The sequence below is a fragment of the Astyanax mexicanus genome, chromosome 16 (assembly GCF_023375975.1).
Source record: "Astyanax mexicanus isolate ESR-SI-001 chromosome 16, AstMex3_surface, whole genome shotgun sequence".
NCBI lineage: Eukaryota > Metazoa > Chordata > Actinopteri > Characiformes > Acestrorhamphidae > Astyanax > Astyanax mexicanus.
The window spans coordinates 2261294-2287226 of NC_064423.1; the positions used below are offsets into that span (position 1 = coordinate 2261294).

Here is a 25933-nt window from a genome sequence, read left to right on the forward strand (position 1 = left end):
AGCGCGGAAAAACGGGCCAAAGAGTCTAAAAGCGGAGAGAGTGAGCAGTTGAAGTTCAGAAAAAACAGGCCAAAGAATCTAAAAGCAGAGAGAGTGTTCAGTTGAAGCTCAGAAAAACAGACCAAAGAGTCTAAAAGCAGAGAGAGTGTGCAGTTGTAGCGCAGAAAAATAGACCAAAGAGTCTAAAAGCGGTGAGAGTGCTCAGTTGTAGCGCAGAAAAACGGGCCAAAGAGTCTAAAAGCGGAGAGAGTGCTCAGTTGAAGCTCAGAAAATCGGGCCAAAGAGTCTAAAAGCGGAGAGAGTGCGCAGTTGAAGCTCAGAAAAACAGACCAAAGAGTCTAAAAGCGGAGAGAGTGCGCAGTCGTAGCGCGGAAAAACAGGCCGAAGAGTCTAAAAGCGGAGAGAGTGCTCAGTTGTAGCGCAGAAAAACGGGCCAAAGAGTTTAAAAGTGGAGAGAGTGCGCAGTTGTAGCGCGGAAAAACGGGCCAAAGAGTCTAAAAGCGGAGAGAGTGCTCAGTTGAAGCTCAGAAAAACGGGCCAAAGAGTCTAAAAGCGGAGAGAGTGCTCAGTTGAAGCTCAGAAAAACGGGCCAAAGAGTCTAAAAGCGGAGAGAGTGCTCAGTTGAAGCTCAGAAAAACGGGCCAAAGAGTCTAAAAGCGGAGAGAGTGCGCAGTTGAAGCTCAGAAAAACAGACCAAAGAGTCTAAAAGCAGTGAGAGTGCTCAGTTGTAGCGCAGAAAAACGGGCCAAAGAGTCTAAAAGCGGAGAGAGTGCTCAGTTGAAGCTCAGAAAAACGGGCCAAAGAGTCTAAAAGCGGAGAGAGTGCTCAGTTGAACCTCAGAAAAACGGGCCAAAGAGTCTAAAAGCGGAGAGAGTGAGCAGTTGTAGTGCAGAAAAACGGGCCAAAGAGTCTAAAGCGGAGAGAGTGCGCAGTCGTAGCGAGGAAAAACAGGCCAAAGAGTCTAAAAGCGGAGAGAGTGCTCAGTTGTAGCGCAGAAAAACGGGCCAAAGAGTTTAAAAGTGGAGAGAGTGCGCAGTCGTAGCGCGGAAAAACGGGCCAAAGAGTCTAAAAGCGGAGAGAGTGAGCAGTTGAAGTTCAGAAAAAACAGGCCAAAGAATCTAAAAGCAGAGAGAGTGTTCAGTTGAAGCTCAGAAAAACAGACCAAAGAGTCTAAAAGCAGAGAGAGTGTGCAGTTGTAGCCCAGAAAAACAGACCAAAGAGTCTAAAAGCGGTGAGAGTGCTCAGTTGTAGCGCAGAAAAACGGGCCAAAGAGTCTAAAAGCGGAGAGAGTGCTCAGTTGAAGCTCAGAAAAACGGGCCAAAGAGTCTAAAAGCGGAGAGAGTGCTCAGTTGAACCTCAGAAAAACGGGCCAAAGAGTCTAAAAGCGGAGAGAGTGAGCAGTTGTAGTGCAGAAAAACGGGCCAAAGAGTCTAAAGCGGAGAGAGTGCGCAGTCGTAGCGAGGAAAAACAGGCCAAAGAGTCTAAAAGCGGATAGAGTGCTCAGTTGTAGCGCAGAAAAACGGGCCAAAGAGTTTAAAAGTGGAGAGAGTGCGCAGTTGTAGCGCGGAAAAACGGGCCAAAGAGTCTAAAAGCGGAGAGAGTGAGCAGTTGAAGTTCAGAAAAAACAGGCCAAAGAATCTAAAAGCAGAGAGAGTGTTCAGTTGAAGCTCAGAAAAACAGACCAAAGAGTCTAAAAGCAGAGAGAGTGTGCAGTTGTAGCGCAGAAAAATAGACCAAAGAGTCTAAAAGCGGTGAGAGTGCTCAGTTGTAGCGCAGAAAAACGGGCCAAAGAGTCTAAAAGCGGAGAGAGTGCTCAGTTGAAGCTCAGAAAATCGGGCCAAAGAGTCTAAAAGCGGAGAGAGTGCGCAGTTGAAGCTCAGAAAAACAGACCAAAGAGTCTAAAAGCGGAGAGAGTGCGCAGTCGTAGCGCGGAAAAACAGGCCGAAGAGTCTAAAAGCGGAGAGAGTGCTCAGTTGTAGCGCAGAAAAACGGGCCAAAGAGTTTAAAAGTGGAGAGAGTGCGCAGTTGTAGCGCGGAAAAACGGGCCAAAGAGTCTAAAAGCGGAGAGAGTGCTCAGTTGAAGCTCAGAAAAACGGGCCAAAGAGTCTAAAAGCGGAGAGAGTGCTCAGTTGAAGCTCAGAAAAACGGGCCAAAGAGTCTAAAAGCGGAGAGAGTGCGCAGTTGAAGCTCAGAAAAACAGACCAAAGAGTCTAAAAGTGGTGAGAGTGCTCAGTTGTAGCGCAGAAAAACGGGTCAAAGAGTCTAAAAGCGGAGAGTGAGCAGTTGAAGTTCAGAAAAAACAGGCCAAAGAATCTAAAAGCAGAGAGTGTTCAGTTGTAGCGCAGAAAAACAGACCAAAGAGTCTAAAAGCGGTGAGAGTGCTCAGTTGTAGCGCAGAAAAACGGGCCAAAGAGTCTAAAAGCGGAGAGAGTGCTCAGTTGAAGCTCAGAAAAACGGGCCAAAGAGTCTAAAAGCGGAGAGAGTGCTCAGTTGAAGCTCAGAAAAATGGGCCAAAGAGTCTAAAAGCGGAGAGAGTGCGCAGTTGAAGCTCAGAAAAACAGACCAAAGAGTCTAAAAGTGGTGAGAGTGCTCAGTTGTAGCGCAGAAAAACGGGCCAAAGAGTCTAAAAGCGGAGAGAGTGCTCAGTTGTAGCGCAGAAAAACGGGCCAAAGAGTCTAAAAGCGGAGAGAGTGCTCAGTTGTAGCGCAGAAAAACGGGCCAAAGAGTCTAAAAGCGGAGAGAGTGCATTTGGGTGAGTCCACTGCATTTTAAGCGTCTCCAGGTTATGCGTCTCCAATTAAAATAAACTGGGGTGTGTTTCACAAAATCTTCTTAACGGCTTCACACTTGACTCTTTTCTGCCTGATATTACACGCCTATATCTTGAGGATTTGTGTCGAAACTTTACTTGTTTGTAATGAACATTTAAAAATTGGAAGAAAATATGCAACTGTCAAAATATAATCAGTGTTGGGCACGTAACTTTGAAAAAGTAATAAAGTTACTTCTCCAAAAAAGTAACTTAGTTACTAACTGAGTTACTCCACTATAGTAAAAGTAAAAGTAACTATTGCGTTACTTTTGTGTTACTCGATACATTTGAGGTGTATGCAAACATACTATCAACGCCCCCTAAAATTATTTCTAGATGCAGAATATCAGTTATTTAGTATAAAATACAGCGTTGGCAACCCCTGTTCTTTAACTTATTAGTTTTATAATTCACCATCTACTTACATCTACTAACTTACTTGTTATGATCCGTTATATTGTAAATACAGCACCTGTCCTGCAGGTGCGTCACGACGAAAAAAAAACATGCCTGATTGGTGCCAGTTTTTGTTTTTTGATGTGTATTATCAGGGGCGTTGCCTGGGTATGTAAAATGTAAATGTAAAAATTACAGTTTTTCCACATTGTATAAACACAAAATGTGGAACTATGCACAAAAATCCAAAAACATGAAGCTCATGTGTCACATTGTGACTTAAAACTGCTGAACTCTAAACACAATTCCACACGTTCTCACTCAAATATCATTCTAAATCACAGCTTTACAAATCGAGAAACACAAAATGCATCATTTAACACAGCTTCATCACCTAAGAATCACTGACCTTCAAATACATGAATAGAAATAAAATTCAGTTATGTGAACTGATTTTCCTTGTACAATAAAATGGCTTATGTTTGTGTCACATATATATGTAGTACTGTAATGCTACTGTATATGGGGGGGGGGGGGGGTCCTACATAAAGAACAGAAATTCAACATATTTCCATGTGCATTTGAATTTGAACAGTGGCTTCATGAGGTCAAAAACATAATCAAATATTTCTGATTACAGTGCTTTGAATGTATTTTGTTTGATATTTGTTGAGTTTCAACAAAGCATTTAATCATTTACAGTTTTTGTTTAGAGTTTTGAGAAACTGAGCCAAGTTTATAGAAAGGTGTTTAAACATTTGGGAAAAACTGTCATTATATTAGTTTATTAGCTGATCAGTTGGATCCGGTGGAAAACATACAATTTTGGGGCAGAGACCAGGGTTGAAAAAAACTCATTTTAACTAAGTATAATACTAAATTCTGGCTGTCCACAACACCCAGCTTCGAGCTTACTGGTTACCTATATACTTTTTCATTAATTATAGCTTACAGTAATCCTGCAATCCTAAATGAATAAAAACACAGTATTCATTTGAAAATGAAATAGTTATTGGCTGATCAGGTACATCAGGGCAAGTAAAAAATATATAGTTTTATTTTCTCAAACCTTGATCTGTGTGTTTTGATTTAGAGATGTGCCTTTTTAATCAGCTATTAGAAACATATCATCACAGTTTGCATGGTTAGTTCAGTTACCTTTCTTTTAGAAAAATCACTGTATATCCAGATCTGTTTTAACATCAGAGCTAAAAGCCGGTGCAAGAACTAAAAAAACCCCAAACTCCCTACTAGCCCACTGCGCTCCACAAAACCAGCAAGCTGATTGGCTGTTTCTCCTGAAAGGTGGAACTTTATGAACATGAACCGGCTCCGTGATTCGCGTCAAGAGATTTTATAGTGACAGTCAGAGTAATTAGTTAGATTTCTCGTTACTGAAAAAACTGACAGCATTATTATTATTTCATCACTGTTATTACCATCACTGAATATAATGAATACAAATCATAAAATTGACCCTTTTACTAGCTTTTCTTTAACATTAAAAAAATCTATATATTTCGGAATACATGTAATGATGCATTTTGTGCTCTTCAAACTTTTCATTTCTTCACAGTTGTCTAGTTTTTATGTCTATTTTTAAACTTGCAGTATTTAGTGTTGATTCCTGTTACTGATCTGGAATTATTAAATGAAGTAGAAAGTGAACAGGCAGCTTCTCCAAGTGTCCTGTCGGAGAGTCTCCAAAGCCCTCAGTGTTTTCAGAATTAAAATAAATCATTTTACAGCAAAGAAAATGGGTTCTGTGTCACCTACACTTGTAGCCTGAATATGGGACAAGGCCTGTTAAGGGGTTCACACTAAGAACTTCATAACTTTGTACCTAAGAAAACTTTTTAAATTATAAGCATTTCCCAAAACCCTAGTAAGTTAGGTAAGTTAGGTAAGTTAGGACGCTCTTAAGCTCATTCTTAACATAAGAGATGTAAGGTGCTGCCTTTATATATATTTCTTATGATGTGCTGAATCTGTGCTCAGAAAAAGCAGTGTAATATTTCATTATGGTTTATAGTTTAATATCTAAAAACCATATATGTTCAGTTTAACACCAGAACAGCCATTTCGATTTATTATTTACACAATAAATTACCTGTGTAAGTAGATGTGATTTTTTAATGTATTAGATTAGATTTAGGTTTGTTATGGAATTCATACTACATTTTTTTTAAATTATAGTTAAAGTATAAATAAATGTCCCTTCTGCTATTTTAGCATCTGTACAGCATAAATCCATGCATCTCAAATCTCATCATTTTTTTTTTTTTACCAAACAGAAATTCTGAACTTTTAACCTAAAATCTGAAAAAAAAAAAAGAATTCATTAACTTTCAACAAAGGTGGATGAAGATGGTTTTACGAGAGAAGAGACATAAAGCTGCTTCACAGTTTACTGTTCAGTTTCCTCTGAGAAATGTTACTATGATTTACTATGTGAAAATTTTCATTTCAAACATCAATTACTATTTTATATTTATTCCCTCAAAAATCTATTAAGTTTATTGAGCAAATTAAAATAAAAAATGACAAATTCCAAACAAGGTAAATTATGTTTTAATCAATGCCTTTTTTTGACAATTTAAGCTTTTTATTTATCCACTTTACAACTATTGATGGAGGCAAAAATACAAATATGCTTAATGCCATATTATTAATATATTACTTAATGACTTCTTTGTTAATGTTTATATTATCTAAAAAAGGACTGTTGAAAATCAAGCATCACTAAATGTTGGACAATGAAATTTTCCAATCCAGCTGTTCTTTCAAACTGACAGCCTTTTCCTCTGTATTAATTCAAGATATTTTCTATTAGTGTGACAATATATTATTAGTTATTATTTTGTATTATTTGTATTTTTATTATTTTTTTTAGTTCAATCAAAAAAATCCAGATATTTTAAATATTTTGCATATTGAGAGTTCCCATTCTATATGGCTACCAAATACAAATTCAACATCTGGAATCAGCTCCAGTAAACATATATGCCTAATTATGTCTTTAATTATGTAAAGATGTCAAAATCTGAAATCTTTATGAGGTTTAAGCATAGAGACAAAATTATTTTTATTTTGTGTTCATTTAATCTAAAGGGGTCTTTTAAAATCTTAATCTTAATTTTACCATAAAACTATAAGAACATTTGTTTTCTTTACAACTGTAAGTTATTATATTGCTTTTGCTTATATAAACAAAAAAACATAAGTATAAATCATGCTCATTTAGTTTATTTATCTACAAACATTTTCCAAACAAATAATAATAATTCTCCTACTTCTAAAGGGGAACAGTTTATTTTGTCGCTGTCCAATGAAAAACAAGTATCTCCATTTTTGTTGATTTTTAGTTTACTAAAACTTGAACAATTTGAACAAACAAACTGTCCCTTATACTGTTCCAAAATGTCTTGATGAACGGACCAATAGAAACACTTCAAAATTACCTAAATTAATCTAATTTTACTCTGACTTCCATAAAATGTTAAGAAGTTTTTTTCTTTTTCCTGTTTTGGAGATACTTGTTTTTCATTGGACAGCGACGATATGTGTTTTAGTTTTGTTGGATAGGCTCATTTTCTCTGTATTTACTCATTAAATATTTTTTTTTTTTAGGAAATATTTTTTTTTTTGTTTGTTCTTGTAAAGTTGCCATTTGGAGATATATCATCAGTGATCATATTGTTATGAATTTAAGTAAATTTAAGTAGTTTAAGATATTTTTCAGAAACTGCAAAAGTAAAGTTTCAGCAAACACAGTTTAGAGTTTGTTAAGTTATTAAGATAAAGCTTACATTAGCGTAGCGTAGTTAAATAGTTTAAAATAAAGATAAAATAAAGAATATAAAATAATGAATAAAAGCACTAACCTTCCCTTCGTCTCTGGATTTGACTCGTTAGTATGTCAGACACTGGAAGCGCATCAGCCTTTCGACTGCCAGCATACCTGCTGCCTGATTCATTTTCCACTAACAGGAGCAACAAATGCATCAGAAGTGTGTGTGTGTGTATGTGCGGTCAGTAATGCAGTCCGTCGCTCTGCAGTGTAAATACTGAGAGACTGAATGAGGATTAATTAGCTTTGTTAGTGAATTTTAGGTTTAGGTTCTGCTGTCAGGTGGCAAATATTTGCTTCGCACTGAGAGAGCGGCCGCTATAAGAGATGCCGGCCGAGGCGATTTGCTCTTTCCTCCGTCCGAACAATAAATCCTCTCTCTTTATCCTACAGCGTTAGATAGATAGTCAGTGTAGTCAGTGGGCTCGCGTGTTGGAAATACCTGGAATGGCACAGACGTCCCTGGCAGGTACAGCCCGGGGTGTAGTCAGAGTCAGAGGTGGCCATTACTCGCTCACTCTTAAAGTGCTCAGGCTTCTGTCAACACGCTGCTCTGCAGGCCCCGCTGACTGGCAGTAAAACACTGACATGCCACTCCTGAGAGAGGAGTGAGGCGTGCACGTTTGTCAATATTGTTCTGTGGGCAGAAGGGGAGGGCTCCTGACACTGGCCATCAATTGGTGAATTTAAAATTCACGGTTCTCCTCCGGCCCTGCCTCCGGCCGGGAATCCACTCAGCAGGCTGTTAATCTTCCTCGTTTCGAGTCCACTCAGACCGAGGCAGAGCAACACCGGGGCAATAACCCTTAAACAACAGTGATAAACCCGGGTCAGCACTAATGCACAAAGAAAAGTCTCGCTGGGCCCTCAGAACAAATCTCTTATCACTTACATTACAGTTAAATGCACTCAAAGCTTTTCTGTCTCTATCGAGGTTACAGTTTTTTTCAACTGTTTACACACTAAATCTTTGCTTGTCACACAATTTTCTAAACATGCCCTTCAAACACCATAACCCCACACCACATCTGTAAAACCACACACTAATTCTCAGTGTCTGACTCAGTTTTCAACTTCCAAACACACACTTTGCAAAACTCTACACACAAGTTTCTACCTAACACACAAAGATCAAACAGGAAGTTACTTGATTTCATCTTTCAAACACAACCTATCAAAATGCCACACTAAATCAACAGTGCTTCACTCCCACCCCTCACATGTGTAAGCACTCATTACTTTATTGAACACCAACGAATCATTGGCTAAGTAAAGGCCTATAAATAGGTCAAATGTCAAGATGTCTGTTTTGAATCATGAATGACAACGAAGTGAGAGCCGGGAGAGTTGGTAGAGGCACACTCAACCCCCCAACTCATACCCTCACCACAGCCAACACCCCCCAGTTTTTTTAGACATGTGTTTGGTGTCTGTCCAACTTCATGTGGTGGTTGGATTTTTTTCTGCGCTGTACAAATATTGTGTTAACAGCAGCAAATGATTTGGAAAAAATAAATATTTTGGGTTTGAAAACTGTTTATGTGTGTTGTGAGTATTTCACCTTCTCTCTGCACTTCTGTGTGGAAATAAACATAGAATCCCATGAATGAAAGAAGAGCTTTAGGTTTTGATCAACAGTGTGTACACAATGAATCCAAAATGTCATATTATGACAAAGGTGTGGGCAATGTGAGGTCAGTGCTTGCTTTTGAGATGTGTTGATGACATTTTGAATGTTGTGTGTCATTTTGCTACAGATTTGAGGCATTTTGCATTTTGTGTGAGCAATTGTGGGTTTTGTGTGTAGAGTTTTGAAAAATAGACACAGAGCTTGGAAAATGTGTGTAAACAGTTGTAAAAAACTGTAATCTCCTCAATAACAATCTAACAAAAAGAGTAGCATACTGGTTAGCCCATTCACCTCCCAGTACTGGGGTCCTCAGTTCAAGTCCCTATCTGGGTGAGGTTTCCTCCCTGGTGTGTATGTATAAGGGAGAATACAGTGGTAAGAAAAAGTTTGAGCACCCCTGATCATTTTCATGATTTTCCTTTGTAAATCATTGATTGTTCAGACCAGCATTTTTTCAGTTAAACATATAATATAGCAGATGAAGTTTAATAGTCTTTACTATTTGATTTGAATACCTTTAGCACTAATTACTGGAACACAAAACGTGTTTGGGAAGCTCATTGAACCTAGACCCACATTCACACAAGTGAATCCAGTTATGAGAAAGGGTTAATGAGCCAGTTGCAAGTTTTTCTCCTCTTTGCATCTTCTCTAAAGAGTGGCAACACGAGAGCCTCAAAACACAACTCTCAAACAACCTGTCGCTTTGGAAAAAACGTCTGCCAAATGTAATGGAATGTGATGTAACCTGAAAACAAAGATTGTTCAACATCATGGTTTAGAGGAAGGATATTAAAAGCTCAATCATCTCAGAGATTCAGCTGCAGTTTCCACTGTGAGGAACAGATTGAGGAAATGGAAGAACCACAGACACAGTTCTAGTTAAGACCTGAAGAGACAGAACAAGAAAAATCTCAGATAAGCAGAGGAGAAGGATGGTGAGAACAATGAGAACAGTCATAGTCAACCCACATATTAGCTCCAAACACCTACATCATCATCCTGCTGCAGATGGAGTCTCTGTGCATCGTTCAGTATTCACTATTCAGCTAACTTTACTCTCAAAAATCAATCAATTAACCTTCATTTTCAGTTAATTACAGTACATTGATGGTAACTCACATCTAAACTGTGGGGCTGTTTATCAGCTCAGTGAAACACAGCATCTAGGGACTCTCTAGGGACTCCGCTTTCCTCCCACAGTCTAAAAACATGAAGATCAGGTAAACTGGATACTCAAATTTGCCCTGGTGTATGTTTGTATGATGTGGACTGGTTGTTTTCGGTTGAGAGTATGCTGTGTGTAATTAGCTGTCTCTTCTCACTAGTGTGTATAAGTGTAAATGGTTGTGTGTAGAATGTGATTGTAAAGCGTCCTTGTATGTCTAGAAAGGTTCTATATAAGTGTAACTTCAACATCTAAAGCTATACATCTGTGACATTTGAGCCTCTCCAATTAAAGATTATATATCAACCATTTTCCCTGTCTCAGTTATTTTTTCTTATTATCTCTTATTATTAGTAATTATTTTACTTTTGACTTCACAAATAAAGCAATGTACTGTATTTTTCGCACTATAAGGCACACTTTTGTCAGTCATAACACTGAAGTGCAGCATTATACAGGAGTTTTTATACAGTGCACCTTAATTAATTCTCCAGCACTGAGGCTGGAGCAAAATTAGCATTAGCCGCTAACCGCCGCTTCAGAGGAGAGTATCATCGGCCTGTAGCATGCTGCTAACTCCAGCTAGCACTGCTGGACAGGCATTAGCATTAGCCGCAAACCGCACTAAGCGCTAGCACTTTTGCCATTCAGAGGCAAATTGCTAGCTCTTCCTCCCTTTAAAGGTGAGTATATCGGACTGTAGTCTTTGTGTTTACAGTGTTAACACAAGCTATGTAGCTAATATCACTCTGGCTTACAGTGCAGCACTTTCAGGTGGCATTTACTGGTGCGAACTGCGGCTGTTGTCGCATCTATCTGGAGCGCTTTATAGTGTGAAAAATACAGCAAATCTTAGTAAAACACATTTTACTTTCACAAGAAGTACAAAAAAAAAACAGAAACGGTTGATATATGTTGACATAAGTGATATATTTTTGCTTATTTTAACAGTTACGCACTTATTTTTGTGTCACTAAAGTTATTTTTTAGTTATCAAAAATAGAAAAAAAAATCATATACAGTTTTTTGTATTAAATGTATTGAATTTGAGTTAAAAAAAAGTTAAATCAGATTAAACTAAAAGCTAAAAAAAATGAAGATGTAAATCAGTGACCTTTTTTTAAATAAAACATAAAAAAAAACAATTAAAACACAGTCAGTAGATAAATACTACAACTGTAAGTGTTTATAGAAATATTATGGATCTCATAGAGATATAATGGATGAGATATTTTTGATCCTGAATATTTGTTCAAATTGAATTGAGTTTTTGTGTCACTAAATATCACTTTTATTATCAGTGATAAATGTGTCAGTCCAGGTTAAAGACCGCTAATAATTTGTCTGATTTTTACCAGCTTTTGGTTATTTTCGTATCCGCTGCTGATTGTAATCAATGCTCGCCTGCGAAAATTCTCAACAAATATATTCAAATATATTAGCTGCCCCCGTGCTGAGCAATCAAGCCAAAACAGAAACACAGCATACGCAATTAGCTTTAGTCACCTCCGGCTTTTTATAGTTCAACCTCTGGATGCCACTGGCTGTAATACAGACACATATCTTTAATTCACATCGTCCAGGTTTCCACCTCGATGAAGAGCCCATGAAACGCTTTGACTTTGAGTTACATACAACATTATTTTTGTCAAAAGATAAAAAAAATGTGGCCCAAAAATCTTAGGGCATTTGACTGTGTTAGCTAGCACTTGTCTGGATCACTTTATCTCAAATACTTGCTGACTTAATAAATAAAGTACTCCAAATTTTAAATGTCTTTCTCTAGTGGTCGCAAGAAATTATCTAGCTATGATTAGCTAATCTTATCTGAAGCTTAGTGTTTACCTGTCCAGAATAAAATTAGCCAGTTTAGCATCTGTCTTGTAGTCCTTCTGGGCTCTAAGCTTAGTCTCCACCTATTAAATTAATAGTCAATATTTACTGCCGCTTTAATTCACCCCTGCTCGTGGGGCACTGTACACTGAGACACCCAACTGCATTGGCTGCAGTTAGAAAAGAGGCTGGTTCTGATTTTATATTTATTGGAGGAGGCATGTGCTGGTCTTTTCTTTCCTAACGTTGGAAGCAGTTAGGAAAAAAGTTTTACGAAATGTGAAATGTACGTTTAGCTGACTATCTTTTAGGATCAACAAAAAATATATAAGTTGTGCCATTAAAATGTTTTACATTAATCAAGATCATCCAGTAGGTGCAACAATATATTTTTGTCAATCTAAAAAATGTCAATTTTCAATTAATGCAAATGTAACCTGGTGGATCCACCCAACATTTAGTCACACTCAGCTACACAAAACACAGCAGCTTTCTCTTAAAGCCTTCAACACTGAGACCAGGCCATTAACTATTATCTTTGTTGATGTGAAGCTCACACTGGTTGCCAGACTGAGAACACTACACCTCCATGATTAAGCACAATTAGATCAATTAATATAAATGCAGTAATCACATTTTAAAATGCCCAAAATCACTAAATCACCTACCCTGAATTGCCTGCTGAAGTGTTCATAGAGTTATAGTCAAACGTGGTGTCGGATCGAGACACTGTGGATAATTTTAACTTCTGCTTCAAACAATAATTTAAAACTTTTGTGTGAACACTTCACGCTTGTTGTGAGGGTTTTGGTGGCACACAGCAGTATAAAACTGGGTTTATAATCATTGTGCTAATATTGTGCCCGTGATAGATGTGACTGATTTACTGTATATGTGCTGGACAGAGCAACATCCTGTACATACCTACTTTAAACACAAATTCAAATGATTAAGTCATTGATAAATGATTAAGGTAATTAATAGTCCATTAGTATCACCAATGATTCCATTCACCTTCCTCTATGTTGCGTTTTAAAAATATTTTGTACATATTTAGCTAGCTTAGCTTTAGCAACATCTCCATTTTCCCCATACTGAGTTCAGTGTGTGGTTTGTATGGTGACATAGCTCATTCAACATGATGCTGATTGGCTACAGCCCAGAAAAACTCACTTGCTCCTCTGTGCGGCTTTGCTGTTGGTCTCCACAGACCACTGCAGTCCTGTTATCTTTTTGTAGTTGGAGCCATGCTGTTTATGCCCATATTTAGTGTTCTGTGTCTAATCTGAATTTCTCAATGGGCTGAATGAATGGGATTTTCACAAACTCGCCTCAATCACATTTTGTGGTAAATAAAGCTAAAGCAGCATCTCTTGCTTAGATTAGACAGTTTTGCACATCTCTGCTGGATTTTCAGGCTTTCAGTTAACAGCTGTGCTGAACTCATCAAGAGTTAATTACTTGAATTTCTTGTCTCTTAATAAAGTGTTTGAGAGCATCAGTTAAAGTAAAGTAGTGAAGAGGTAGAGGTACAGGTATACAGTGAATAATAGCTTTATTTGAGTACTGTTCTAATCCAGAAGTAAAGAAAATTAATTACTTAGAAATGGAAAAATATTCTCAAGTGCAGTCACAAATACCATCAAAAATGTTATGATGAAACTGGCTCTCATCAGGACCTGATATATATAGGCCAGATTAGCGTTACCAGCCTCAGAAAGTGCAAGTTAACAGCTCTCCAGATAAAAGCACTTAAATGCTTTAGAGAGTATTTTGGTTTTTTAACATTTTCAACAACTTACTACATGATTCTTTATGTGTTCTTTCATAGTCTGGATCACTTCCTTATTCATTTATAATGTAGGGGAAAAAATAAAAACACTGAATAAAAAGGTAATGTATATGGATCTGAACAAATTTGTTAACCACAGAAATAAAAAATCAATAAAAAGAATTCCCGCCATTAAAAATGAAGTTTATAATGCCAAATATGGCCAAATATGGCCAAATATGGGCATACAGAGGACTACAGAAGAATGACACAACTTCAGTGCTCTATTGTTCCAAATGTACAAAACCAGACATCTATAAAAAGTAACTTCCCCGTCACCCAGACACTGGATTCCACAGTAGCCAAAGCAGCCGCTCCCGTATCAAGTTGTATACAGATGCATTCGCTAAGGCCAGCATTCATTCATGGCATGGTCAGTAAAGGTCGTCTGGAGCATCTGTGCGATCTTTTCTGTCATGGACGGTAAACGCTGCCCGGTAGCCGCCGGCGTGTTCTTTTAAGATTCCCCTCATAGCAATTTAAGCCCAGAGAACGACACAGCGGGGCTGTGGAGCTCGTCTGGGGGCTGCAGGTTGTGGTCTTTTTGTTGTATCTCCAGCAGACCACCTCCCATCCGCCCAGCCCACCCAAGACAAACATGGGCCTCTGCACTTGTTCTCTGTGTTCAATAAAATGTAGAGGATTTCTGAGAAGTCACGGTACAGCAGGTGCCGCACAGAGCTTACGGCTGGTGTCATAACCTTGGGACTCTGGCAGAGATATGCCAGTAATTCACATGCTTTTCCTGATATAACTCTAAACGGTGGCTTGTCAGCGCCGGTGCTGCTGCAGCTTTATAAACAGGGCTCGGGAAGGTCGAGTGGAAAATTCTGCCTGGTTTCACACTTTGGATTTTAAAGTACCGCTGGTGCACTCCAAAGTTCAACACATCATCACCTTCATTCTGCTCAGAACACAATATATTTATTATATTACATAATATCCCCTTCAGACCCAGTGTTCACTGCAATGGATATTATGTATTTTTGCACTTAACAGATTAAGATCAGAGACTGTAAAAAAAGATGGACGCCGTATCTCCGTTCCAATTCATTCAATGAAAATGAAGCCAAAATCTTCCTCCATGTTGGCGATCCTGAAACCCGAATCTGTAGAGCGCAGTAGAGACCAGAGGAGGGAGAAAGACTGTGGAGAGACAGCCTACTATTTAAATAACCCCGCCCCTGAGAGCTGCCTCGAGGTCACAGGCTGCAGAGCGGAGCCCAATAACGTTTTAAAAACGAATTCTGTGGGGATATAAAAATTTAACAATATAAGCAGAGGTTACACTAGCTGTTGTTTAAATAAAGGAGGTAGAATTACAGTATATTAGAAAAAAATGTGATTGAAAGTTGTTCTGTTTTGAAACCTATGGGGATGGGTGAAGTTACACAGCTTTCTGCAGCCGAACAGCAGGGGGCGCCCGACCTGTGGTGGCTTCACTTTTGAGAGACGACGCTCTGTCCAGCTATACACAGTCTATGATTAAGACCTAGTGTCCATAAGAAGCAGTGTTGGGCACGTTACTTTGAAAAAGTAATTAGTTATAGTTACTAGTTACTTCTCCAAAAAAGTAACTTAGTTAGTAACTACAAAAGTAACTAGTTACTAGTAAAAGTAACTATTGCGATACTTTTCCATACCTGTCAAGTTTTACATTTAAAAATAAGGGATATTTTCCACCGCCCGCTTTAAGCCGTCCCACCAGCCCAACTGAGGTTCAGTATCCCTTACATTTTAAGACAGGTTTACAAGAAATCTAAAATAACCACCTGTGAACCACCATCCTCTACATCCAGCTTCTAGATAACTAGTTAGCTAAATTAATTTTCATTTATTATAGCTTACAGCAAGTCCTGCAATCCTAAATTATTAAATATAACTAAAAACAAATAATTATTTACTGGCTGATTAGATACATCAGGGCAGGTTGAACATTATATATATATATATATATATATATATATATATATATATGGGTTTGATCTGTGTGTTTTGATTGGGAGACGAGTCTTTTTAACCTGCAGAAACAGCTCCAGAAACAGTTTAATCACAGTTTACATGGTTAGCTCCGTTACCTTTCTTTTAGAAAAATCACTGTATATCCAGATATGTTTTAATGTCAGCTGCTCCAACTAGCTGTCTAGACCATAGACTGTGTGTAGCTGGACAGAGCATCGTCTCTCAAAAGTGAAGCCACCACAGGTCGGCGCCCCCTGCTGGTCGGTTGCAGAAAGCTGTGTAACCCCACCCACCCCCATAGGTTTCAATGACAAAACAGAACAACTTTCAATCACGTTTTTTTTTTCTAATATACTGTAATTCTACCTCCATTATTTAAATGCAGCAGCTAGTGTAACCTCTGCTTATATTTAGCTTCATTTTCATTGAATGAATGGGAACGGCGACACGGCTTCCATCTTTTTTTACAGTCTCTGGTCTGAACTTACAGCAAAGGGGGCGGGGCGGGGCTTCCCCACACTGACCCTCCTCTGCGCTCTGCAAATCCAGCAAGCTGATTGGCTGTTTCTCCTGAAAGGCGGGGCTTTCTCCTTGAACTGGCACCATGATTGGCGTTAAGAGATTTAATAATCTCTCATTAATACTATTTTATTTTTTTTATAATAAGGGAAATCTACGGAAAAACACTAACACAGTAGGACGGCAGGAAAGAGGGGCAGGAATACGGTAGTTTTTGGGCAAAATGGGAGACTTGAAAGGTATGCTTTTGTAAAAAAAAAAAAAAAGTTAATTGAGCGGCTAAAGTAACGTGCAGTAAAGTAACAGCGTTATAGTTACAGTCAGAGTAATTACTCCTTACTGAAAAAAGTAACAGCGTTAGTAACAATGTTTATTTCAACACCATTACTCCCATCACTGCTAAGAATAGACATTTATCAGCCAATCAAACAGCAGTTTAGCTGTGGGAACTGCACTGAAAAAATAAAAGTCTGCAAACTGAAGTAAAGCATGGCAGCATCCCAGATGATGAGTAACCACATTTATTTCCTCCATAAGCTTATGAGGTTTATTTTACTGTTTAAAAATACTTTACGAAATAAAATAACTTATAACTTATATAAAAGGTATACAGACAAAAAAATTGTTAAACAGTAAATTTTACAGCTATGCACATAAAACTTATTGTCACATCCTTGTCTCGTCTCGTGTCTCTGTGTGTCTTCCCCACGTGACCTATGCTCCCCTGTGTCTCCCGTCTCAGTACCTTTCCACCTGTGTCTCATTTGTAGCTCCGCCCCTTCCCCAGGTGTTTCCAATTATAGTGTGTTTCCTGTTTCTTTAAATAGCCCTCCTCTGCCACTTTGTCTCCGTCGGTCTTTGCACTAACCTCTGTTGTTTTGTCTCTCTGTGTTTCTCTGCGTTTCAAAGCCCTACTTCTTTCTCCGTGTTTATTTCTTGTTTAGTTTTCTAGTTTCTTGTTTCTTCCTCGTTTCCCCAGTTCCCTGCTTAGTGTTTAGTTCCTTTCTGCTTAGTTTATTTATTATTGTCTAGCTTAGTTTTTCCCTGTCTAGTATTAGCTTCTTGTTTGTTTTCCCTTGTAAATATATATGCCTGCCCTGTTTAGTTTTGTTTATCTTCTTGGTTATTCTTGGTAGTTTCTAGTTTCTTTGTGTTCTTATCTCGTTTGTTTCTTTGTTTATTTACTCCCTGTTTGTTTATCATTAGTACTTCTTGTTTTGCTTAGTTTATGTTCTCTAGTCTTACTGGTTTGTTTTGGTTATTGGTTATTTGTTTATCTAGTTTCATTTATTTGGTTCACTCCCTTGTTCCTTGTATATATCTCCCTGTTCCGTATTTAAGTGTTTACTTGTTTCTTGTTTCTTTGTTACTTGTTATTTATTTATTCAATTATTATTTATTGATTTCACCCTACCTGCACTTGTGTCCGCTTTCCTCGTCACCCTGCCTGGGTATTCCTGACAGAAAGACCGACCCAAACATGGACACAGCAGGTTCTGTGTGGACTGGCACCAGGATGGCGATTCGCCGTACTCCAGGCGGGATCCCGGCGCAGGAAACCTCGAGGCCTCATGGACGCCGCAGGCCTCGGGGTAAGCGTTCTAAGGGGTCCCGCCAGCCGGAAAAAGACCCCTTTTTCGGGGAGGATTTTCTTGGGGGGGCGATAAGGGTTGGTGCGGTAAGCCTCGGTCCTCAACCTGGACTGCGCGGAGCCTACGAGGACCAGAGGCGGGTCAAGCGCGATCCATGGGACTTTCTCGGGTGCGCTCCCAGCAGCTCCAAAGAAGAGGAGGAGCTCTACCCCGCACCTGCCCGTGCTCCGTTACCGTTCCCCCCAGGGGCGGTGCTCTACCCGGCTCTCGGCCGCACAGCTCCTAAGGCCATCCCAACTCCCGTGACTCTCGCGGCTGAGCCGCCGTGCTCCGTGACTCTCGCGGCCAAGGCGCCGCGCTCCGTGAAGCCCGCGGCCGCGCCGCGCTCCGTGACTCTCGCGGTCGAGACGGCACGCTCCGTGAAGCTGGCGGCCGGGACGCCACGCTCCAGGAAGCCCGCAGCCGAGACGCCGCGCTCCGTGACTTCCGCGATGGCAGTAGACCCGCGCCCCGTGTTCCCCGCGGTTGCTGCCGAACCGCGCTACAGGACCTTCCACCCGGCGAGCCAGCCGCGAGCAGAGACTTTCCGCGCGCTTGACTCAGCCGGAGAGAGTAAAGATCCAGTCCGGGTTTTTGCGGCAACCGCAGCTTTGAGCTCCACAGCTGCAGCGCCAGTACCTCAGGCTGAGGAGCTGGCTTTCATGGCGGCTGCAGAGCTGGATTCCGCCGCTCTCTGGGACTATCTCCGCGGCAACCCAGCCGTGCTCCGGGACTATTTTAGAGACTTTTCCCGCGCCGGGCTCTACCAGCGGCCTCGCGCTGCTTGCTATGGACTTTACCGGCGAGGCTGCAGATCCAGTCCGGGTTTTTGTTTCACCCGCGGCTTCAGGCCTCACAGCAGCAGCGCTGGATCTCTACGCACCCAGCTCCGAAAACCTCTCAGCTGCTGAGCCACGCCCCCAGACTCCTGCCGTGTCTGCAGAAGCTGCGCAAGCCTCCGTGTCTGCAGAAGCTGCTCAAGCCTCAGTGTCTGCAGAAGCTGCTCAAGCCTCCGTGTCTGCAGAAGCTGCGCAAGCCTCAGTGTCTGCAGAAGCTGCTCCAGCCTCCGTGTCTGCAGAAGCTGCTCCAGCCTCCGTGTCTGCAGTAGCTGCTCAAGCCTCCGTGTCTGCAGAAGCTGCTCCAGCCTCCGTGTCTGCTGAAGCTGCTCCAGCCTCCGTGTCTGCAGAAGCTGCTCAAGTCTCCGTGTCTTCAGAAGCTGCTCCAGCCTCCGTGTCTGCTGAAGCTGCTCAAGTCTCCGTGTCTGCAGAAGCTGCTCAAGCCTCCGTGTCTGCAGAAGCTGCTCCAGCCTCCGTGTCTGCAGAAGCTGCTCAAGTCTCCGTGTCTGCAGAAGCTGTTCAAGCCTCCGTGTCTGCAGAAGCTGTTCAAGCCTCCGTCTCTGCTGAAGCTGTTCAAGCCTCCGTGTCTGCTCCGGCTGTTCAAGCCTCCGTGTCTGCTCCGGCTGTCAGAGTCGCCGCGCCGCCAGCACCAGCTCCCGCTGCCCGAGTCGCCACCCCACCGGTTTATGCTCCCAGAACTTTGTTTGGCTCCAGGGCCCCAGGACCCAGGCAGGCACCGAGGCCCCCAGACTTTGTCCCCAGGCTGGCTCCTCAGACTTTTCCTCAGACATTTGCCAGTCCTGGGCACCCACCCGTGTTTCTGGTCCCTGTGTCTCTCCCCGTTTTGGTCCCTGTCTCTGTCTATGTCCCTGTACCCGTGTCTGTCTCTGTCTCTATTCCTGTCCCAGTTATGGTGTTAGTTTCTGTCCCTGTTAATGTCCTCGTCCCTGTTCCCATGTCTAGTCCCGTCCAATCTCCTGTCCAGTTCCCTTTCCAGTTCTCCGTCCAGTCCCAGTCCCCTGTTCAGTCTCCGTCCCCTGTTCTGTTTCCAAGCCCTTTCCAGTCTGCGTCCTTGTTTAATGTCCAGTCCCAGTCTCCCGTCCAGTCTCCCGTCCAGTTTCCTGTCCAGTCTCCCATCCAGTCTTCGTACAATGTCCAGTTTCCGTTTCAGTCCCTGGTCTCGTCTCCTGTTCCCGGCCTCTCCCCGCCGCCAGCCCCCGGGGTTCGTTTTTACGCGCCTCGGGAGCTGCGCGTTTAGGGGGAGGCTTCTGTCACATCCTGGTCTCGTCTCGTGTCTCTGTGTGTCTTCCCCACGTGACCTATGCTCCCCTGTGTCTCCCGTCTCAGTACCTTTCCACCACTTGTCTCATTTGTAGCTCCGCCCCTTCCCCAGGTGTTTCCAATTATAGTGTGTTTTTTGTTTCTTTAAATAGCCCTCCTCTGCCACTTTGTCTCCGTCGGTCTTTGCACCTTCCCCTGTTGTTTTGTCTCTCTGTGTTTCTCTGCGTTTCATAGCCCTAGTTCTTGCTCCGTGTTTATATATATATATATATATATATATATATATATATATACTAATTTTATTTATTTATTACTTGAATCTTTATTTTTGAGTGCATTACATACAGTATATATTTTTTCATTACTAGAAATATAATTCAGGCCTGAAAGGGACATACTGTCATTTTTGTCATAAATAAATGTTTCATATTTTCAAACTGTAATATCAGACAAATATAACCTGAGTAAATATAAAAAGCACTTTTAAAATGAGAGCTGTTATCCACAAATAGAGAAAACATGGAACACTGGTGAACATTTCCAGGGGTGATCAGCCTATCGAAATTACTCCAAAAGGGCATGCACAACTCATCCATGAGGTCCCAAAAGAACCCAGAACAACATTAAAAGAACTGCAGGATCTCACTAAAGCCTTAGTTAAGAAAAAGAGACTGCGTAAAAATGGTCTCCATGGGAGAATTTTTGGAATGTTTTGGAAGGTGTGTGTCTCATTACATCTGGCTATTAGTTATCAGTAAAGCTTGATTACAGTTGTTGCTGCCAAGAGTAGACCAACCAAGTTATTAGATTTAGGGGGCAAACACTTTTTTACACAGGGCTAGATTGGCTTATATTAAGCAAAAAATCTGCCAATGGGGTAAGCATCTTTTTCTTAGTAAGATTTCTTAAAACAAGCCATATTAAATATCAAAATCTTAGAAGAAAGACTGGAATCAAGTAAACATAACTGGTTTTATATCTTAAATTTGGATGCAAGATTAAAATAACTTGACTGGTGACTCTTTGTGCTTGTTTTGAGTTCAAATGGCTTAAAATAAGTGAAAAAGTTCGAGGTGAGCCTGATAATGTTGATGTTTCTAAAATGCACAATAATCTTACACTTACAGTACAATGCTTAGTAAGACAAAAATTCTTATCAGAGAAAAAAAAAAGATTTACACTGCAAAAAATTCACTGGCAAAACTAGATAAAATCTATTTAAATTGAGACATAAATGCTGAAATTAAGCAAAACAATCTGCTAATGGGGTAAGCGAAAACAATTTATAAAGTATTTTTACAATAAGCAACGACAAGTACTCAAAATGAGTGAAGTAAGACTCAAATCAAGCATTTTTTTTTCAGCCTAAATTTCTACACAAGTATCAAAATAACTTAACTGGTGATTTTTTTGTGTTCAGATTTATTAAAATAAGGTTAAAAGTCTAAGTAAGAATGAATAAGGCAATTATTCCTAAAACAATCTTACATTTACAATGCTTAGTAAGACTTAACATTCTTATCAGAGAAAGAAATAAGATTTATTGCTTTAAAACTAGCTAATTTCACTTGCTAAGATTTTGTTTTTTGCAGTGTATTGCCTTAAAATGATGTCATTTAACATAAAACTGCCATACAGGCAGTGGTTCTCTTATAATACAGTAACTCTCGGTGGAGACCCTAATCCAACTTCCAACCCAACACCAAGTGGGTGAATAATGCTACACCAGTGAAACCAAAACTAAATCTTTTTTTTAAGGTTTATATTTACATATAACACAAACAAACATACATAAACTCCACAAACAACACATTGCAATTTTTTTATGCAATAGACATAATAAATCTCATGTCTTTACTGCATTTTTTCTTAGCTTTCTAAGTAATGTACAGTATGTGTAACATTATTTAGCTTATTTTATGAATAGTGATCTTAATCTGTCTTACTTAGAATTTCACTTTATTTTAAGTAATTTTAACTCAAAATAAGCACAAAAAGTCTTAGATAAAGTAATTCTAACTCTTGTGTAAAAAAAATCTGTTCTTGTTTTTTTTTTTTTTTAAGTCATAGTTTGTGATTGCTTGTTTTACAGTTTTTCTGGATTGTTTACACACAATTTCTGGTACTTGAGACACAATGACCACAACATGTAACTTACGTACCAACCCCTTGAACCAGTTCTGCTAAACTACAAGCACAATTCCTGCCTAACACTCAAGCTGCAGTTCTAAAACACATTTTCAAAACGCTGCATACACAATTTTCTGCATTTGGCACAATTTTCATGAATAAAATCTCTTGTTTTCACAAGGAACACACTGTTATTCAAAACTCTAAAGTTTAAAAGTCTACTTTGCACACTGACTGGTCACATGGGCAAACACCCTTCACACAGGTTATACAATCAGCAATCAAAACTTTAGCAGACCGAAACAGAAGACAGGATGCAGCATAGTTTTTTTTTTTTTTTTACTCTAACTTTATACAATAAATTCTTCTGTTGTTTTGTATGTAAATCACTGCATCTTTGTGTTGGTTGCATTGTACACTGTGTGCATTGTTTTTATTGGAAAAATAAAATATATTTTTACTGTGTATTTGTGTGTTCTGAGTATAAAAACAATGTTATTAAATATTTACAACGCACTTATGTATTTACTGTCTGTAGTAAGTGTAACACTGAACAAAAAATGACAAAAGTCATTATGATGAATGGAGAATTGTGTTTTACACTGAGCACATCAGTGTTCAGCTGCTTCTTTTGAGTGTCTGTTCATATGATGGTTTGTGTGTATCATCTAAACACAAAATAGCCTTTTGTGAAGAGATAACACTGTTTTGAATGTAAAGTCTCATTTTGCAGGATAATTGAAGGGTTTTGCCTACTGTGTGCTTGTTTGTTGGATTTGTGTTTAGAGTTCTGAGAATATGAGGCATGTTCTCAGAAAATGTGTGTAAACAATCCAGAAAAACTGTAAGAAACCTTCAAATCGTACTAAGAAAAAATAAGATGACCAAATTAGCAGATTTATTATTATTTTTTGGCTTAAAATAAGTAAAGCGTCTCAGTTTACATATATTTTGTCTAGTTTTTGCCAGGGTTTTTTTTTTCTTTTTTTTTCGCAGAGCATGCTGGGAGCAAAGCAATGCAGAACGTCTCTGAGACAGAATAGTGTAAATAGATTCATTTTAACTCTGAGAAATAACAGCAGCTCTGTAGATTGTTTAACACTTAGGGTTGTTAGGATAACTGTTTATACTGTGATTTTACTGTGCACTGATGGATCTGAAAATAAAGCTCAGATAATACAGAATAGAAAAGCCTTGGAGATCTCGAGGTTTTATCATCAGAGTTTTTTGATTCAAAGATTCAAAGATTCAAAGAGTTTATTGTCATGTGCACAGTAAGAAACAAGTTTCCTCGTACAATGAAATTCTTTCTTTGCCCCTCACCAAGTATACCGCATAAAGATAAAAATAGAAAATATACAATAAAGAAAGAATAAACTAACAAAATATAAAGATTAAATTGGTGTTAATTTACATCCATGATGGAAATATATACATGAAAACAGTAATGGGGTATGGATATTATTTACAAGTAAGTACATGTTATCTACAGCAGTGGAATATGAAAAAAGTGCAAAAGGTTCAGTAGTGCAATTATAAAATTTTGCAAAGTAAAGTGAGCATGTTCCTCTGAGAAATGTCCTTGACATGTAAACGTGTAGAGAGTAATGTGAATGGTTATTTCTGAGGTAGGTTCAAGAGTCTGGTAGCAGTGGGGAAGAACCTGTTCTTTAGCCTTTTGGGGTGGTTTATGACATTTTCTATAAAAACCTGCACATTCACAGGTTCAGAAATCAGGAGAAGGCTGTCTTGGGTTGTTAATTTTTTTGTGTGAGAACTAAGGAAACTGTCCTTGAAGACGCTACAGAGTTGGACAGGTGAAGGAGGAGGAGTGTTAGTAAAGGGTGTGTCCATTAAAAAATGTTAAGTGTCATCCAACTTTTACCCTTTTAATTCATTCATCATTGTCAGTTTCTGACCTGAGAACAGCTGCTGACCAGCATTACTCTCAGCTTTGATGTGAGGGGTGACACTGACATGGTAGTGGAATGTTAGTATGGTAATGTGTGGTGAACATGTACGTTGTATGCTTGTACAAGCGTGTGGTTTTCAAATTTGAGCTGAGTGTGTAGTTTGCAAAAATCAGCGGGTTTAGTTACCCTTTAAATAATGAAGCACAATATTAACGCATGCATCTTGCCTATTGGTTCCTGCCATTATTTTTTTGCATAATGGCTCACTAATTAATTGCTAAAATCGGGCCCATGGTGTAGCCTATGGCATGGTGCTGAGGTGGATGTATGCCGGGCCCCAAATGAAATTCTACTTAGGTCCCCATAAAGATTTTAACCAGCTCTAAGTGGCAAGTACCTGAGTGTACACAGTTTGTGAAAACCCAGTCATTGGTAGATCTGAAAGATCACAACTTTTATGGAGATGTGGATTTCATTTTCCAGCAGGACTTGGCACACTGCCAACACTACCAAAAGGACCCTGTAAGCCGTTATTATAATCAACAATAAAATAAATAAACGCTTAAAATAGATCAGTCTGTGTGTAATACATCTATATAATATATGAGTTTCACATTTTTTTATGAATTACTGAAACAAAATAACTTTTTAATGATATTCTAATTATTTCAGATGCTCTAGTAAGATCTTGCAAGACTTTAAACCTACTCCACACCAATCAATACTCCACCAATACTCTGCTTTCTCACATTTTAAACTTCCTTTCCTGTTTACTTTCCCCTGTTTTATCTGATCTGAATCTCATGGTCTGCTTCACTGAAAAAAAAAAATATATATATAAATATATATATATATATATATATATATATATTTTCAGTAAGAAAACTGAAACTAAGTAAAACACCATTTCCATTTTACAGCCGAGCCGCCTTCACAAGCACACAGCCCACCCAGACTAAAAAGTGAGTTTATCAGATCTCTGATCACAAAAATTCAGCTCTTTCCACCAGTTCTATAATGTTTTAAACATCAGCATCACCATACCATTCATCTAAATCCATCAAATCCCCCAAGTATTAGACTGTTATAGAATATCATCCCATCTATCGCACTGTCCAGAGCCTGGACTTTACTCTGAGGAGGAAAGAAAGATCTAGAAAGTGAAGAAGATCTCATCACACAGTAAAACCCATTCAGAACCACGTCCTACCTTCAGGTGCTCCAAGCCCAAATCAGCACTTGTCATTGGTGGTTTAAGCGTCTGTGCGGATGTCCTGGCGGTTAAGCCGGGATCCGTGAGGGACTATTAGTGACACAGCCGTGCTAATGCTGGGTGTAAGCCCCCGTGCCTCAGATGTCTGGCATAGCTTGTAGTGCAATAAGAGTGACAAGCACAATAGACTCACTAGCTCTCGCACTTAAATTAGTCCTGTAGTGTGTGAGTGACCATGTGTTGTTTATCTGTGTGTGTGTGTGTGTGTGTGTGTTTAAGAGAGTCTGCAGAAGAACCTTGGCACCAGCACAGGTGACAGAAGTACACAAGTCCCATACTTAAATAAAAATTACAAAGGTCCCACTTTATAATAACTGTCTCTAAGTACTATGTAGTTACACTGTAACAATCTATATAACTACAGTGTAACTACTGATGAAGTACACCTTGTTACAGATTAACTACAGAGGAACAGGTTATGTAATTACACATGTGTATTAAGGTTAATTTTGTCTTGTGTAAGTACACATGTGTACCAGGGTGTGTGTACTTACACATGTAATAAAGCAAGTGTACTTACACATGTGTAATAGTGTGTGTACTCAATCAGCCCTAATTACATACTAGACAATAGCTGTTGGATAAGTTTATACTCAACTTATCACACACACTATTACACATGTGTAAGTACACTTATTCTATTACATGTGTAAGTACGCTTCCCCTAGTACAGGGGTGTCCAAACTATGGACCGCGGGACATTTGAGGTCCGTTTCCTTTTTTGGAGCGGCCCGCGAGGTATTTTAGAAATAGAATGAAAGTTGGCCCGCTGTTAATCAGGTTTTTATAATGTGAGATTCAAAGTTTGAACGCTAGGTGTCAGAAACGGGCCAAAGAGTCGTAGAGGGTGCGCATTTCTAGCGCAGAA

General features: G+C 39.5%; 1 protein-coding gene across 2 annotated transcripts in view; it reads right to left on the bottom strand.

The window, feature by feature from the left end:
* The window catches only part of si:ch211-247n2.1 (calcium-activated potassium channel subunit beta-2), a 68252-nt gene extending 43147 nt beyond the window's left edge, over nt 1-25105 (bottom strand). For both annotated transcript variants that reach the window (XM_022669976.2, XM_049465768.1), the window contains exon 1: nt 25003-25105. The gene's annotated coding sequence lies outside the window, so the exon portion shown is untranslated. The remainder of the gene's footprint in view (nt 1-25002) is intronic.
* Between the last annotated feature and the right edge of the window lie 828 nt (nt 25106-25933).